The 18,657-nt window shown below is 36.2% G+C and overlaps 1 protein-coding gene across 15 annotated transcripts in view; it reads right to left on the bottom strand.

The window, feature by feature from the left end:
- The window catches only part of NEDD4L (NEDD4 like E3 ubiquitin protein ligase), a 444,249-nt gene that overhangs the window by 271,601 nt on the left and 153,991 nt on the right, over positions 1-18,657 (bottom strand). Inside the window, exon 1 of one of the 15 annotated variants that reach the window (XM_056824476.1) lies at positions 4,668-9,435. The exons of the other annotated variants lie outside the window; for them this stretch is intronic. The gene's annotated coding sequence lies outside the window, so the exon portion shown is untranslated. Of the gene's footprint in view, positions 1-4,667; positions 9,436-18,657 lie in introns of those variants that run through there. 15 annotated transcript variants of the gene reach the window in all.

Genomic DNA, 18,657 nt, shown 5'->3' with positions numbered 1-18,657 from the left:
TGTACAATGATCAACTGAGAAGGACTAAACTATTACCATCATAACAAAGTTCCAAGAAAACCCCAAAAGACTGGTGATAAAAATATGCTATCTTCAGCCAAAGAAGGAAATGTTGGAATCTGACTTCAAATTAAAGCACAAAATCCTTCACTTTATTTCCTGCATGAGTTTTTTATTGGATATGTGAAATGTGTCTTCAGAACAACTTGGCCAAAATATGTTTGACTATTTGTTACCCTTTTGTGGTTTTCCTGGCAAAGTATCTAGACCTGGTTTTCTATCTACTGAACCATCTAGCTGAACCCCACCATCCACCTTTCTATTAAAGCAGATTTTTAAAAGCACTGTACAAAGAAAGATAAGTTTTTGCCTTGTTTGAGATAGTCACACTGTTAAGTGAATTAAAATGCAGTGTCCCAAAGCTTTTCTCCATGTGTGACTTTTTAAGACCTTATTCAATAAATATTTACTGCGTAGCTATTATGTGGCAAGGACATATACTTTGAAGACTATACAAGGCTCTGTGGAAATGACAAGAGAAATGTCAGGCATGGTCCTCCTCTGCTAAGTATGAATTAAAAAGCTTTTATTTTAAACAAAAGTATATATTTATTGTCTTTCATTCCTCTCTGGGATCCATTATTTTACTCTTCAGACTTCTTTTCCCACCATGTCGCTAGTTAAGTACCTTTTCTTCCCTCCTCCCTTTTAGCACCTTTTTATATAATGTCTTTCCCCAATCCAATGTAAGCTTCCATTTCTCTTTTGGGCTTCTTTTTGTATTGCCAGTGCCTAGGGCAGTACAGCCACAAAGTAAGTTGTTAATAAAGAGGAAGGGCCAGGAAATCTTACTTAGGGATAAATGATGTTCGATCATTAGTGTTTCTTCTGCAATTCCTTATATTCTTATGACCAAAAACATAACTAAAGATTCTACAAAAAGTAGCCAAACATAATGAACTTAAGACAAAACACTGAAAAAAATCCAATTCAAGATTCATGAGACCCTTATGAATTATCCAATGAAGTGCAAATGCATCATCTCAGAGGATACATTGGCTAATTCACACTAATATCACTTTGATATGTAACAAATAAAACAATGAACTCAAAGTGAGGCTTATTAAGGTCAAGGAAAAAATGTAAATACTCAATGGGAAATACTAAGATTTTTTTTAAAAAGCAGAATTAATTGACAAGGCACATACAAAGTAGATTCTCCAAGAAACTGCTAATGTCTCAGGTTTCTGGTTAGATTATTTTCCAATTTTTACCAATGGACATATAACAAATAAGTCATTCTATGTTATTGCAAAGCATTTGAAGAAGCCACTACTGACAACTAAACTAAACTAAAAGGGGCAAAGGATGATGTGATGGGGAAAAATGGAAAAAATCTTGACCCAGGCCAGGTGAAATTGAGGTTACAGCCTCATGTTTGACTCTCTAACTGTATGATCATCAGACAAATTATTTTGCCTCTGTTCACCTCAGTTTGTAAAATGAGGGTTTGGGCTAGATGGGCCCTAAAGGACCATTCCAGATCAGACATTTTATCATCATGCTCTAAAATTCTTTTGACTTTGAATTCTAAGTAGAAAACATGGGTAGTGGAAAACCAGTTGGATTTAGACTTGGGGTACCTGGATCTTAGTATAAATTTCCTATATTTTTAAAAATACGAACACTCTATCAGATGTTCTTTAAGAATCTCTCCAGTTCTCATCCAAATCATAGGATCTAATCCAGATACACCAAAACCCCAAAGACATCAAAGAATAAAGTATTTATAGAAGTCCTTTTTGGTAATGGCCAAAAAAAAATGAAAACTAAGGTGGGGAGTGTGGGGAGACATTTATCAATTGGAAATGGCTGAATAAGTTATAGTAAATGAATGAAATGGAATTTCATAAGATATTATGAAATAGTTTCAGAGAAACTTCAGGTGATTTTTACAAACTGGTACAAAAAGAACTGAGTAAAACCAAGTGAACAATTTTTACAATCACAACAATATTCTAAAGAAAAACAATTCTGAAAGACTTTAAGAACTATTCAAAGTAATGACTAAATCACATCATACAGAGAACCAGTAATGAAGAATGAGACCCTCCTCTTGACAGAATAGTGATGGAATCAAAAGTGAAGAAAATAATATACATTTTTGGACATTGCTGATGCAGGAATTTCTTTTGTTTGACTGTTCATATTTATTACAAGGGTTTTGTTTTTCTTTTCTTTGGTTTTTACTTGGGAAGGGGAAGATGGAGGAAATAAGTGTATGTATTTTTTTTTTAAATAAGAGGTTGATTTTGTTATTGTTTTGAAGAAGAAAAACCTAGGGAACAAGTAGGGAATGAGATACTAGATAATTGCAGGAACCTGAGATTTGACAGGGCTCTGCTAGTGTAGGGCAGTCTGAGCTACAGCTCCCTCTACTGTGTTACCTCATCTGACTCACCTACTAAATTCCCCCAAGAGACAGGGTAAGCACAAGGTATCAGCTAGCCAGGCCCAGTTTTCACTGGTTGGTAGATGGCTGCAGAAATGAAATCATAGAGAAGAAACTCAGAGTTCAACCTAGGATGCAGTGATTAGCAAGTGGCCTAGTTAAGTGCATGGGATCATTTACATTAAAGATCATTAACCAAGGAGAGTAGCCCCTTGGGAAGAGATCAGAGTTCACTAGCAGAAAAATGCATTCAGATAAAGCAAGCAACTTATTGTTGCCAAAAAGTGTTTGGGTCATTTCAGGAGAAGGGCATTGCCCTGGTATCAGAAGCATGGGTATATATTGGTTGGCAGATTTTTCTTTCTTTTTTCCGGTCTTTTTTATGGCTCTCTAAATCATAAATTGTTGCACTTTTCTTCTTTGTTGAAAATAATTACTCTCCTTTCTCTTTTTTAGAGATAGTGCTCTATGCATTAAAGTCTATTTTTCTATAGGAAATTTAGTTCATAAATAGAAATTTACCAAGAACAACTTGTTGGTGTATTTCTTTATTTTAAAAACATTTAAAATATTTACTTTAAAGTGTATTAATGATTTTTTCTTTCTTCTTTTTCATTTTTATTCACTACCAGCAATATTTCAGATAACTTTTCCAGAGCCCCACAAAGCCTCTGACTCAATCAGTCAAAGCGTTATCTTCATTTCTGCTAAGTCTTCCCACCACCTACTTAGTCATGAGTACCCTCCCAAATTCAGGCAAAAGAGCAAAACAACATGTTGTCAACCTAGTCTGACTGCCCAGGTTTTCAAGATTTTTGACAAATTCATCTCTAGTCATGCATCAAGCTGCTACATGTATATCCTGACCTTTGCTCCAATATCCTCCTCTTCCATTCAGCAGCAAGAGAGAAGTTGAAATAACGTTAACTGAATAATGAAGTTGTTTTGTAACCTTGAGGTAAACTCAGAATGGTTTCCTCACTCCTTATGCCATTATAGAAGAAGAAGGGGGGAGGAGGAACTGACCCTTGAAGACATTTTCCACTTGAGTATTATCAAGCTCTCTGCATGCCTTGTACCCACAAAGCAAAGTGTATGCCTAGTATAAACCAAAAAAATCACTACCTTCCTTCAAATGTTACTAAGAAGTGCTCGGGTGCTCAGGGAACATATTTCCAGAGGCTAATGTACCTTCAGTTTGAAGGGAGGAGAAAGAGATACAAATTCCGCAGAGTAGATGAATGACTTATTAGCATTACTACTTTTTGGTTGGGTCACCTTAGAATTTTCAGTCTGCAACCATGATGTCACATTAAAGATATCCATAAAAGACCAGAGTTAGGTTCCAAAAAGGGTAACAGTTGACTAATTTGGGTTGAGAACTGGGCAGGAAAACTATTAGACTCCGCATATGTGAGTGAGTCAACATTCCTGCTCCAAAGACCTCTTCATGACGCAAGTCATCTCCAAATTTAAAAACTCTTTAGTAATTATGAGACTGTAATCTAGCTTCATCTCAGTGATCTGACCTGTCCACACACACACACACACACACACACACACACACACACACACACACACACACACACACACAGAGGAAAGCTAATGTTAGGCTACATGTAAGCTAATTGAAAGAAATTTCAGCCACCTCTATCTGAAAGCAATAAAGCATATGGGAACTGGTTATATTTCCCAGAGTATTAAACTGCAATGAAGAAAAGAAGAATGGAGAAAGGCTTTATTTTTGCAACCTCAAAAGTTTTAGTCCCACTTAAATAACTTGAAACAACTTAAAAGTGAATAAAAAAAGAAAATATCTTTTCTTGAATTCACTTGGTGGTAATTATGTACCATAAGACTTCAGAACATGAAACACTAGCGCTTTTCCCACTGCCTATTTTAAATAATTCAGAAACCCAAATGGCAAATGTCACCAGATATTCATAAGGGAATGGGGAGGGCAATAAAAGCACCCAAGGATTTATGCATAATACTTCATAATGTCATTCTGAAGAGAAATCATTTCCAAGTGACATGACAGTTTGTGCACACACATAATCCCTTCCCTTTCCCTACAGTTAAAAATAACCCCCCAAATGATAGTGAATTTAGATCAAAGCTAAATGAATCAATATTAAAAGAATTGTATCTTAATGTTCAAAATATGCAGAGATTGCATAAGCTAGAAGAACTGAACATTGAGAGCAGCACTTACCAGATGGCAGGAAGAAGACTCTTTCTTCAAAGAATAAAAAAGCTTATGGAGCTGGTCCTACAGATGCAGGAGATGAATGTTACCCACAACAATGGCAAGGCTAAAGGGAAAATGGCAGTCTCTGCCTGTTTCTCCAGACAGGTAGGCAGTCAGCGAGATCCTCAGCAATGAGAACTGGCTGCACGAACCTTCTTCTCTGTGGCATCGCCCGGAACACAAGGAGAGCAGTGTGGCATGTAGGCAGCCTCCCTTGGTATGTGAGCAGCACATATCCCAGGTAAGTGAACTGCGAGCCACCCCCAGCCACCCCCTAGCTGTGTGCCAGGTGGTGCTGTGCTCAGCTTGTCTAGGCTAGAAGCTGCTGCTCACAGAGCTGGAATCTGGAATGGAATGAAAATTCAAATGTGGGGAAGAAGGAAGCAGCATTTTCAGTGGCTCCAGAGCCAACTACCATATGAGGAATTTTGCAGATTCTAGAGGCAAAAAAGGCAACAGAAAACACAGCTTTGCTACCACTGCCTCAGCAGCAAACAGCATCATAAAAGTTAAATGTCAAACTACGAATATATCAGGCTTTGCAGGTAAGAGGTCTGAAGGCATGGCTTGAGAGCACCTCACTGCCCCTCGGGTTTTGTTTCATAAATGCTACTCCACCGACTGTAAAACGATCCCTTAGGGACAGTCTACCTCCCTACTTTTTTTTTAAAGGCAAGATACCAACCTCAGTAGCAAATAGTTACCCTCAAGAGATGGTAAGAACAAGAATAACAAGAATAAAGCTCTCAAGTGCATTAGTTATATAGAGCCTTTGTTAGAGAGAAGAATGGAAACTAAAAAAAGGATAAGATGGCATGACCTACACTGTACGAAGAAGTACTGGCAAACAACAGTTAACAAAAAATCAAATAGAATTCACATCTGAAAGGTTAAAAAGCTAATTTTTCCCAGAGAGAGAAGAAATACTTGGATTTCTTTGTTTCCATTAATAATTACTGATATTTCTAGTCTATACTCACCTCTCCTATAAAAGATCTTACCTGGGAGAATATTCACCTAACTCCTTACCACTAATCATAACCACCTGCAAGTAAATGTGTCTTCTTTTCCCTTCCAGAAAGTAACCAAGTATGATAGATTGGGGAGAGGGATGGATTGGAATTAGAGGACTAGAGTTCTTTTTTTTTATTGTTCAGTAGCATCCAACTCTTCATGACCTCATTTGGGGTTTTCTTGGTAGAGCCACTGGAGTAGTTTGCCATTTCCTTTTCCAGCTCATGTTACCTATGAGGAAACTGAGGCAAAAATGGTTATGTGACATGCCCAGGGTAATAGCAATAAGATAAGTGTGGGAGATCAAATTTGAACTCACATCTTCCTGACTCCGGACCCAGAGCTTTATCTGCTGTGCCACCTAGTTAATCTGTTCTGTTTCTTAATATTACTAATGTGACTTCATGTAAGTCTTTGGATCTTATTTGCCTTATCTTTAAAATGATGAGAGTGAACTAAATCTGGAATTTTTAATCCAGCTTCATTAACTTTTTTATATTTTGGTAATTGTATTTCAGTATAATTGGTTTCCTTTGAAAACCTTTTTCTGAGAAGGGGGCTGTTAAAAGGGTCCATGATACAAAACATGTTAAGAATTCCTGGGCTAAATGATGTGGAAGGCCTTCCCTTCCAGCTCTAAAACATATGAGGATGACTAATTGTTTAGTGGAAATCACATTCCTTCCACTCCATTTTTTAACACCTTTCTTAGTCATCCAGGAAAGTCCATTTAAAAATAACTGCACATCAGTCAAAAACAAAAATCCCATACCAACCCCTGTGATTGCATAAAACACAAGCTGGGGTAACAGTGAAGCCAGGCAGAGAGTCACAACCACCATGTCTGGGATGGCCACATAAAAAAAGCACTTGTTGGGGAAGTGTCTTTTTCCCCTTTAAATATGATGAGACAAAAAAGGAGAAATTCCCATTTTAATAAGCACAGCTGACATTTAAATGGAGAGAGTAGAGCCCAAATAATGTCAGAATCCTAAGGCAATACAAATGCTCCCAGAACGCTTGTGTCCAAAAAGCATGAAATACAGCCAGCTTATTGATGCATAACGGAAATCTTAAGGGAATATCAGAAGTTTAGTGCAAGGTAGCTGATACATAGAGTACTTAGTAAATGGCTGTTAAATAGAAATCAATTTTTAAAGCCTGGAAAGATAAGAGACACCAAATTAAAGATAGACTTTCCTCTCTCTAATTCTAGTTTTTAAGTGCTCTCTCATTTACTAGGGTCCTTATCATACAACCTAATTTGATTAATATTTAAAAATAACTATAATTTTAAAAGCCTGTGATGTTGGAATACTTTTAACGTATCTATCTATTCCTGTGATATAACCTTTAATAATTGTATTATTCATGAAGCTACTGGGACTAGTTTTCATTTTTTTTATAATTCAACAAATCTGCCGTCTTATCATTGTGAGAACCCTTTCCAATGGTACAGATAGCAAACAGTTAGTCAATAATCTTTAGGACTTTATGCCAGGAACTGTGTGAAGTTCTGAGGTTAAAAAGAAAGACAAAACAAACAACCCAATCATTCAATTCTTTTAAAAACCCTCACCATCTATCTTAGAATCAATACTGTATATTGGTGGCCGCAAGGCAGAAAAAAAGGTAAGGGCTAGGCAACGGGGATATAGGGACTTGTCCAGGGTCACATAGCTAGGAAATGTCTAAAGTCACATTTGAATCCAGAACCTGGCTCTCAATCCATTGAGCCACCCTGCTGCCTTTCAATCATTCAGTTCTTAACAAGATCCTCACATAAATCTTCCAGGGAGAATTTACCCAATGTGTTTAATGGCCTTCCTTGAATCTCTTAGTTTTTCCTGGGTTCTGGCAAGATGTCTAGAGCTGTCCAGGTATCATCATCCCTTACTTTTGCTACATGGTCACTCCATCTCCTTTCTGGACTTACATTTCTTAAACGATACCACTTAACACGACTTTTATATTCATCATCTATGATAAAGACAATGCATTTGACCTCTATCTCAGTATCCAGTTTTGTTCATAAGAAAATTAAAGAAACTCCTTCTAGAAACAAAACAATTTTGAAAGTAATGTTAGGTCAGTTTTCAAGATATCTCAAAGAAGGAAAATGTAGGATTTTTAATCATAATAAAAAGAGAGGGGAAAGAAAAAAAGGTTCTTTCAGTCAAATGAGCAGAGCAAAGAGAGACACACCTGCAGCACTTTACCAAAAGCACAAACTCTGAAAAAAGAGCTCCACAGTGTGGGTCTAAGCCAAATTTATCTCCTAAGCATCCTTATGTAAAATGAGGTCATAACTTAAAAGGATACTGGGAATGTAGCTCAGATGTTGCAAATTTTCCATCTGCACAAGATACCAGAGACGTTGAAAATTCACATATATATTAGCAGAAATAAAACTAAAAGAGAAAAGACAATTGAGAGGATGTTACCAACTTCTTCCCTTCTTCCTATGTTCTCAACTCCAGGAGATCTTTATAAAGAATGGCCTGTACATCTATCAAATGTATCCTTGATGAAAATAGAAGGGAAGTTATAGGGCAGCTACTTGGTGCAATGGATAGAGTACTGGTCCTGCCTGGAGTAAAAAAAAAACAACTCATCTTCCAATCTGACCTCAGATACTTAATAGCAGTATGCCCTTGAGTAAGTCATTTAGCCCTGTTTGCCTCAGTTTCCTTATCTGTAAAATGAATTGGAAGAACAAAATGGCAAACCAGTCTAGTATCTTTCCAATGAAAACCCCAAACAGGGTCACAAAGAGTCAGAAATGTCTGAACAACAACATAGATCCTTAAAATGCTATTCTAGAGGGTACCTCTCTTCACAGACACAATTCACTAAAAGGTGCAAAGAACAGAAAATCTATTTGATGTTCATTGATTACAAAAAAGCATTTGACACTCCAGTACCTAACTGTGCATGGCACAAAGTAAACATTAATAAAAACTTATTGATTCATCTAGTAGAGAAAAAAGAAGCTTTAAAAGTTCTCATCTAATAAGATGTCACCCAAGCATGTTAAGATTATATAAGGTTCTTTGATAGATGCTACCATAGAGATATCTTCACTTAACAATTCTCTGATTACAGTGATGAAATGAAGCATGAAATAAGGGCAAATTATTGGTCAAAGGAATCTATCATAATCTCCTCCATACAAAATTATCATAATATTAGATATAATGAACATTTTGCACATTATTTTGTGAAATCTATGGGCAGTATGAGAGCAGACTATTTCAGATCATGGTAAATGTTATATATTTATCTGAAAGGCTTCCATAATTGAATACTTAAGAAAATCTGCAAGAACTTCAATGCTACTACCACTGAGCATAATGGGTCCAAAAACTTGTGTTTCAGGTAAGGGCCAAAAATCAGCTGGTGTTCCCCTATCATTTATGTTCATTCAAACACTACTTTATGTATTTTATTGTAATAAAGTAAATCCCAAGGTATTTCATAATTTAATTCATACCATTAAAATAATATATACGTTAGCACTCTAACAAATAATGAAGATAACATGATCAAAAGAGTTCTGCATTGCTGGAGTCCATAAACCACCTCTCACTCCACCACTATCAGCATCAGAATTCTCACAAAAATAAAACCATTTTTACTGTGAATTCAACAATCAGATTCTCAAATTTGATAAATGCAGAATCTATATAAACATAAATTGAAATATAAAGTAACTATTATAGGAGGAAGTGCCTCCAAACCATTGAAAAGAGTTAAAATGTAAATTTTAAAAAAGTTTTAAGTGACATTACCACAAAAAAAAAAAACAACAACAACTAAGTACCAGGGCAGCTAGGTGGATCAGTAGATAGAGAGCCACACCTAGAGAAGGGAGGTCCTGGGTTCAAATATGGCCTCAGATACTTCCCAGCTATACCCTGGGCAAGTCATTTAACCCAAGTTGCCTAGCCCTTACCATCCTTCCGACTTGGAATCCAAGATTGAAGGTAAAGGTTTAAAAACTACAAAGCAAAAGAAAACTAAGTACCAGGCAAATCTTGTCTTCAAAAGCAGGAGTTTAAGAAGTGGATACCTTGTGTTCTGGAAGTGAATCAAAAGAAAAAGGTGAGAAAAGTACATAAGGCAGGAATAGGGCTAGAAGAAGGCAGTCAAATGATGCATATTTATTATAAGGGTATTCTTTTTTCTTTTCATTTTTTTCCACTTGGGTATAGCAAAAGGGACAAAAAAATGAATACTTACTAACTGAACAAATATAAAATTAAAAATCATGATTTTTTAAAGCAGTTGGAGATTACTGCCCTTCCTAGACATCTCTGGATAAAAAAAGGAGCCTCCACATATATGGATTTTCCTGGTGCCTGAATGGAATTCTTTTAAATATTCCATATTTTAAAATGTTAACCATTTGGGATGAATACTTTGATAAGTCTTTGATGTGACCTCATCTATGTGGGTGGTTCCTTCCACAGTGACTGATCATAAGTCATCCTCATCCTGTGTGAATTTCTCCTTTGTGTAGAAAGCTTTTTAAAATTAATGTCATGCTTCCCTGTTTTCTAAGAATATAGTGGAAATAATTTAACTTTTTTGTACTAACCCTAGGCAAAGACTTGACAAATCAAAATTAAATTAGTGTCATATTTCACTAGGGTAATTTATATTCTCAATATTAAGCTATCCATTTAAGTTCCTCTTGAACACAAGGCAATGTGCAGCAGTGGTCTATTGCCTCTCTGCTTCTTACCTAACCTAACATGGCAGGGCTGCTCTTGATATATAACCTTTGTCCATTCATTTCCTTGTGTGTCACTGACTTTGGTCTGCTTCAATCCATCCTTTACATAGCTGACAAACAAATTTTTCTAAAGCAAAAATCCAACCATGTCACCCTCTCCTCAGTAAAATGCAGTGGCTCCCAATTACCTCTAAGATTAAATATAAACTTTTCTGTTTGACAATCAAAGATCTTCAGCTTACCTTATTTTCAGCCTTATTACACATCATTCCCCTTTCTGCATATTGTGTTCCCACCACATTGACCTTCTTCTTTTTGATTGTACACAGCATTTCATCTCCCACCTCTTTTGCAAAGGCTGTCTCCCATGCCTAGAATGTACTCTCTTTTCACTTCTAGCTCTTAGAATCCATAGTTTCCTTCAAAGTTCATCTCAAATGCTACATTCTACATGAATCCTTTCCTCATTATCTTGGGTGCTTGAGTTTTTCCACCCCATAATGTATATACTCATTATCTCCTCTGACTAAACTGAAGGCTCTTTGAAGTCAAGGGCCATTTTAACTTTTGGCTTGCTATCTCTTATACTGAATAGAGTATCCAGCACACAGTAGGTGCCTTATGCTTGTTTGCTGATTGAGATCCATATAAACCACATTTCTCCCTTTGAAATTATAAACACACAAAAACAAAATACTAAAAAGAACTGTTTTCCCATACCTAAGGTTGTTTTGACCTCCCATCACTGATCCTGGTATTGGAGGTAGGGTCCTTCTTACTTCTAACTTTGTATGCTTTTTTTGAGAAAGGTAATGAGGCAAATTTCTCTAGTCTTTTGTAAAGAGGCTAATTTAGGATGGGGTAGATGGAAGGAAGAAGGAAGATGGAAGGAAAATTAACCATTAATATACTTAACTATAACATTAATAACTTCATTCATTTTTTTGGGGTGAGCAAGACTTCTTTCTCATACACCAAAGTTCTCTCGCCTGCTTTTCATTTTGTTCATTTTCCCTTCTTTACAACTATCTATAGAAGTCTTTTCTCCCCTCCTAACCTCTTTTGAATCTGTTAATACAAATCTGCTATAAATTAGGAAATGAAATCATTTTAGCCATATTAATCCCTTTCCCCTACAAAAATAGAAACAATTAAGAATGCTAAGAATGAATATAGTCTTGATAACACCCAAGAAATTCTAAGATGTTCTGTGTGCATATCATCTAGCTTTGCAAGAAATGAGTGTATTTATATGTAAAGAGCTTGGGGATCTGTTATCTGTTATCCCTACCATTTGAAAAAGACCTTCGATCCCTTTGTCCTCCTGAAATTAAAAGAGTGCTACCCCTAACCACCATGGCTGCTCAAATCTAGCCTGTTGTTCTGAGTATGGCTAGTGTCTCTGGAAATACAAAAATGTGCTGTTTTGCCTCTTAGCAGAAGATATAATAAAAATCAGATGGTTGGTGGGGCTAATTAGGATACATTATATATATATATATATATATATATATATATATATATAATGTTTTACACTACAACTCATGTATAACTGAAATCAAATTGTTTACCAACTGAGGGAGGGTTGTGGGGAGGGAAGAAGAAAGAGAATTTAGAATTCAAAATGTTAGATAATTAATGTTAAAAATTGTTTTTAAATATAATTGGGGAGAAAAAAATTACCAAACTTAAAAAAAAAAGAAACCACAATAATGAGGAAAAAAAGAAACCACAATAACAATTACTGTCTGTAACAACAGGAAGTTGTAGTAACAGAACTCATGTTTATATATTAAAGAGGACTCTACATTTTACCAAAAGCAATCTGAAACAAATATAAATATTTATATCTTAAAAATGAGAAAGTATATTCAGAGTGGTTAAATAATTTTCCTATAGCCATACAGCTAGGTATCCTTAAATAAAGCCTTATTACTACTTGTCCCATACTACATCATTGAAAAGGATATTCTTAAGCTATCTGGCATTCAAGAAATAATAATCAAATGACTTTCTGTATTAGGAAAACGATTCCAAAAATACTTAATAGCTAATAAATATGATTCCAAATCAAAAACCTGAAGAAAATCTATAAAAATTACCCATGATGACATTGTTCAAATTGATAAGGAAGAGGAATAGTTTAAAATAATGGAAAAAAGTGCATCACAGCAATTCCCTTGCCTCCAATGCCCACATAAAAAGCCTCCATTATATACTTTTGCTGCCCATTCTCACTCAGTATCTACCATAGACAAAATAAATCTTCATTAAACCCAGCAGTGAACTGGAAGAATGGGCTTACTGGTTGAAAAATAGCCCAAAAGGGAGAAAAATAGAAGAGATAAACTTTAAACCCATGGAGGACAATGGAAAATGCTTTCAGATGCTGAAAACAAGTTAGATATAGGAACTGAGAAGAACTGACATTATATAAAATTCTCTGCCCCTTTTCCTAATATATTAAATGGCAGGAGAGAAGGTTCTCAGCATCTGCTTATATTTGAAGTTTTGTACCAAAATAACCAAAGAGGCAAATTTATATTGCCTCCTGTTTGTTTTTTTTTAAACCAAACATATAACAAATAACTCAAGGAGTATGACTACCTTCCAAGAAATACATATAACTCATACATCACATTCACAGCCCCATACAGATAAGAGTTTTTCTCTGTAGAGATGGCTCCAACAGTTTTCCATTCCCTGATATTTATCTCAGATTTTCTCCACTCAATGCATAGAAACACACATACAATATAGCAGCATTCAGTCAAATTAATTTTTAAAATATTTGGCAATGCAATAGATAAACAGAGGGAAGAGCAACAAAAAGATATTATGGATGTATCTAAATAGCTTTATCTTGACATACTACTATATTACCACCCCCAAAATTCATTTCTTGTAACACACAGCAGAGAAAACCATTAATTCAAAAGATGTATGTATGTGTGTATGTATGCATGCATGTATGTAACACATAGAGGCACATAAACATGAATATCTTTCTGAGGGGCACTATGAGGAAAGGAGTAAAAGGTAATGGGTCATCTAAACTCTCAGGGCCCCCAAGGTACTTTCTAAGATTATAAATTAGAGATGGGTGGCTATCGGCACCAAGGGATGCAATCTCCATGTTCAGAGTTCTCCACATCAATGAAATAACAAATCCAAATAAAAAATGTGTGTTTTTATCTAAAGTTATATCACCCAGATGGCCTGTGTCTATACCTACAAACTCGATAAAGCTCTCTGGTCCTCAGTTTCCATGTCAACAGATTGAAAGACTAGGACTAAATGAAATCTAAAGTCCTTTTAGCTTTTCTTTTTCTTTTTTAATTTTTAAATATTTTCCATGGTTACATGATTCATTTTCTCTCCCTCCCCTCTTCTCTCCCCACTCCCCAAGCCAATAGGCAATTCCACTGGGTTATACATATATTACCACTCCATGTTATTCATTTTTATAAGAGTTATCTTTTAAAACCAAACCTCCAAATCATTAACACATAAGTAATGTCATATGCTTTTCTTCTTTAGCCTTTATTTTTCTTAATTTTTTAAAAGATTTTGTTGTTATTCAGTCTTTTTTCAATCGTGTCTAATTCTTCCTGATCCCATTTGGGGTTTTCTTGGCAGATACCACAATGGCTGATCATTTCTTTCTCATTTTACAGTTAAGGAAACTGAGGCAGACAGGGTTAAGAGCCCAGGCTCACACAGCTAGTAAGTGTCTAAGATTGGATTTGAACTCCAGTTTTCCTGACTCCAGATCCAAGGACACATGAGTAATAAGTGTCTATGACCAGATTTGAACTCAGGGGGATGAAGTCTTCCTGTCACTAGGGCTGATATTCTATCCAATGCACCACCTAGTTGCCTCTAAGAGTTTATTCTCTATTATCAAGTGCCACTACCCACAAGAGGCCATTCCTCATTCTTGCCATTATTAACCCCATCTCTTCAAAATGACTTTGTATTTATTTGCCTCCTCTCATTTCCCTCTAGTAAAATGTCAACTCCTTGAAGGCAGGGACATGTCTCCATGCCTGGGGATAACAAATATTCATTGGATTGAATTGACTGTTCAGCTTATGATTATTCTAAGTCAATCTTTTCCCCAAAGTCTTTCTCAACTTTTCTAGACCATAGTGAATCCTACCCTTTCCTAAATTCTTACAGCACAAGTTGACAATAACAACAAAAACTATTTAAATTTTTTAAAATTTGTATTAATTTATAGGTCTGACCCTTCTGGGGTTAAAAGATTACTTAAAAGAAAACAAGACAAAACAAAACAATTCTTATCTTCTGTCTTAGAACTGCTATTTAAGGAGAAGAGAGGTAAGGGCTAGGCAATCAGGGTTAAGTGAGTTACCCAGAGTCACACAGCTAGGAAGCATTTAAAGCCAGATTTGGGAGCCAGTAATTCCAAGCCTGGGACATTATCCTTTTTTCCCCTCTTTTCATTGAAATATTATTGCTGCAGCCAAAAAAACTTGTGTATCACAGCACAAATAACCAATTACAGTTTAAGAAACTAAGAAATCTTCAGTGGTAATATGGAGAAAAAGATTAACATACTAGCTACTTCTAATAGACTTTTAAGAACGGATAATATGGACATAGGTATCAAGTGAACACACATATAATCCAGTGGAATTGCTTGCCAGCTCCAGGAGGGGGGAGGGAGAGATCCTGAATCATGTAACCTTGAAAAAATATTTTAAAATAAAAATAAAGTAAAATATAAAATAAAAGACTTTTTAAATGGGTTGTTTTTGGTAAGGTTTGTTTGGGGGGGGGGGGATCAGGGAAAAGAAATATGTTCCATTACAGTTGATTAGCTAAGAAATTATAAGTCTCCCAAGGATTTAAGATTAGAGGGAGACAATATCCAGAAGTTGATGATCTTGTAAGGCAAAAAGATTCTGCTAGTCTTCAAAAAGAATGTTCAATAATAGAGAGAACAGATAAAGAAACCTTAAACTAGGGGCTTTGTAAAGAAGTATAAAAATAGCACCTGAGGCAGAAAGACTTCCTGGGTGAAAAGCTTCTGAATTTCCCAGGTGGTGCCAGCTGCTCATTAAATATATATCTGGCTGGCATGAAGCATTTTCAATTTGTATTGGAATTTCAAACTCAGGAGGGCAGATTTATTTAGCTTCTCCTAGAGATCTGGCCTGGCAAAAGAAATACTCCATGTTCATTAGGCTGAGTATGACAAAAGGGTCTATCCTAAGAGAAAAGGTTGGTTCTCAGTCGTTAATCTAGAAGAGTACATGCAAATAAAGATGCAGGATTCCGTATTTCTCATCAGAGACCAAAACATGACACCACACAACAATCTCAGTGGAGAAGATGCCTGACACAAATGAAGTGGAGTCAAAAGACATCACTTCAAAAGCTGCCTCAGCTGATTTCTCTTACTATACGACCTTGGAAATGTCAATTTGGGAGCCTGAGTCCTGGGGGTGGGGATTATCGCTCAATTTCCACTTCCCTGAAACGAACAAGTTATAGTGAATAACCTACGAAACCCCTTCCTGCTCTAAATCAATTTTTCAAAGAAAACACTCTACATAGGTTCAATTATACAAATGAAACAACTATCACTAAAGGGGAGCTTTTTGCTAAATTATAAATACATTTCATTCAATTCAAGAGCAATTCAACAAGTATTGAAACAGGTACTATATGCATTCGGTACTAGAAGAACAGATACTAGAAAGACTACAGATACTGGCCATTCAGGGGAGGTGAGGGGAAGGAACAATAGTTATATAGGAAGTGAAATACGAAAGATATTCAGAGTAATTTGGCCAGGGGGCATGTTAGCAACTGTAGGAAGTAGCACGTGAGTTGAAGTTCTTAATAAAAATAATAAAATAACACACATAAATATGTAGATATACATATATAATATAAATAAAAAAAAATAATAAAAACAAAAAGACACCACCAGGCAGTATATGATTTAGTCTTAGAGTCAAAATCAGTGCATTTCCAGCCCCATCTCTCCCAAACATTGGCTGTGTATGACCCTGGAAGTTTTGGGTTTTTTTTTTAAATTTAAAATCTAATTTTCATAATAATAATGTTTCCATTCCTTAAACTCCAGAGTATAAGAGGCTCAATGATTGCATACACAAATGAAGGCTGTGCAGGGCAGCTCCAGAAAAACAGGTAAGACCAAGAACTAAGGCATCCTTGAAAGGATGAACACAGTGTCCTTGCCCCTGCCCCCAAACCTGTTCTTCCATAGCAAGAAAGGATATGAAGATTAACCCCAAGGCTCCTCCAAGAAGGAGTGAAAGCTCCTCCATTAGGGGTTCATTCTCCCATCCAAGAAACAGAGAAGTTGAAAACTAATACAAATGGATAACAGAAACCTAAAAGTCACTAACAATACCTTCTTTTCAGGATATAAAGGAGCATGGAGTTGGGAAGACAGAAAGGGAGCTCTAGAAGTTTTTCCTGAACTTCATGGACATATTCGAATCAGAGAGGGAATGAGGTTAAGGGCTGTGCCTAAGTTGCAGGCACCCAAGTAAGGGAAGAAATGTGGATGGTCATGGGGAACAGGGGTCCATCCCCTCTCACAACAGCCTTCACATTAGAATTTTAGGAGCTTATCATTTAGAATTCATTCACTAAATCCCTCTCCCTACACCCTCTTTGCTCTTAGCAAATTTCCTATCTAGAGTAGCTCAAATGTGGAGACCTAATGGGTAGGAGCAACTGAGCCCCCAATGCCTCTCTAGGATGAATATTTGCTAGCTCAATTTTTTAGGGGGAGAAGAGAAAGGCAATATACTTATTATGTGCCAGATATTATGTGCACTTTACAAATATTATTTCATTTCATCCTCACAACCACCCTGGGAGGTAGATCCTGTTGTTGTTGTTGTTGTTGTTATTATTTTCCTAATTTTAAAACTGAGGGAGAGAGATGTTAAGTGATTTGCCCAAGATCATACAATTAGTATTTGTCTGAAGCTGAACTTGAACTCAGGTCTTCCTGACTTCAGACACTACTAAGTAGCCAAAGAGCCCTTCTCTGCAGGGTCTAGGGAAACTCAACAGTGTAACTCTAGACAAAATTGTCACTTGGTTTCTCCAAGTTCTTCAGTTGTACCCACCTAGCCAAAGTAGTCACTGAGTGATGGGATCTGCTGAAGCCTTCATTCTTGTTGTTGGTCTATTGTCAATTTGTAGACACTGCTGCTGCTGCTGCTGTCTTTATCCTATTCCTTTTCATTCTAGAGATTTTTCTCTGTTAATTATTTCCTATTCATTCTGTATCTAGCTAGCTATTATTTGTTTACAGATTATTTCCCTCATTAGATAGTAAACTCTTTAAGGGTTGGTATTCAGGGTTTAGCACAGTGCTTGGTAATAGGACATTAAAAAAATATTTATTGATTAGTTGTTTGTTTTTTTTTAAACCCTTACCTTCCGTCTTGGAGTCAATACTGTGTATTGGCTCCAAGGCAGAAGAGTGGTAAGGGCTAGGCAATGGGGGTCAAGTGACTTGCCCAGGGTCACACAGCTAGGAAGTGGCTGAGGTCCTATTTGATTCCAGGACTTCCCTGGTTCTCTATCCACTGGATCACCTAGATGGCCCCATAGCTATGCTTTTCATTAGTCATTTAAATATGTCCAAAAAATATTCCTTCACCAACCCTTAATTATTCCAGATATAACTTTGGAGACATATTTCACTTCTCCTTCTTCATTGCTACATATAATCTATCACCAAATCTTGGCTCCATTTCTTAGACACACCATTCCCCTTTCTTGCTCTCTACTAGAGTGTTCACAGGAGTTAATTTCATTCTTATTCAAAAAGTTGATGTCCTACCAAAAAAAAAACAACTCACAAAAAACCACACACACACTTTATGCGCAATGCTATGTTAATTTAATATTTTTGTATTATGTTTGTGGTTTTTCCATTTTCTGTGCATTTCTCTAAGCCCCATAAGGTCAAAAAATAATTTATTACTCTTGCCTTCTCTATTATAATACCACAGAAGTTATCAATATTACTGTGATGCTAGAATGCTATTTATCGAGTTCCAAGGAAGGAGAAAGGGATGAAGAGGGAAGGGAAGAGAGAAAGAGAGAGACAAGAGGTAAATTAGGAAGGAAAGGAGAAAGGGAAGGAAGGAAGGGAGAGAAGGAAGGGAGAGAAGGAAG

This window comes from Monodelphis domestica, chromosome 3, assembly GCF_027887165.1.
Source record: "Monodelphis domestica isolate mMonDom1 chromosome 3, mMonDom1.pri, whole genome shotgun sequence".
NCBI lineage: Eukaryota > Metazoa > Chordata > Mammalia > Didelphimorphia > Didelphidae > Monodelphis > Monodelphis domestica.
The sequence above is the reverse complement of the archived record's forward strand: the minus strand, read 5'-3'. Positions and strand labels throughout refer to the sequence as shown.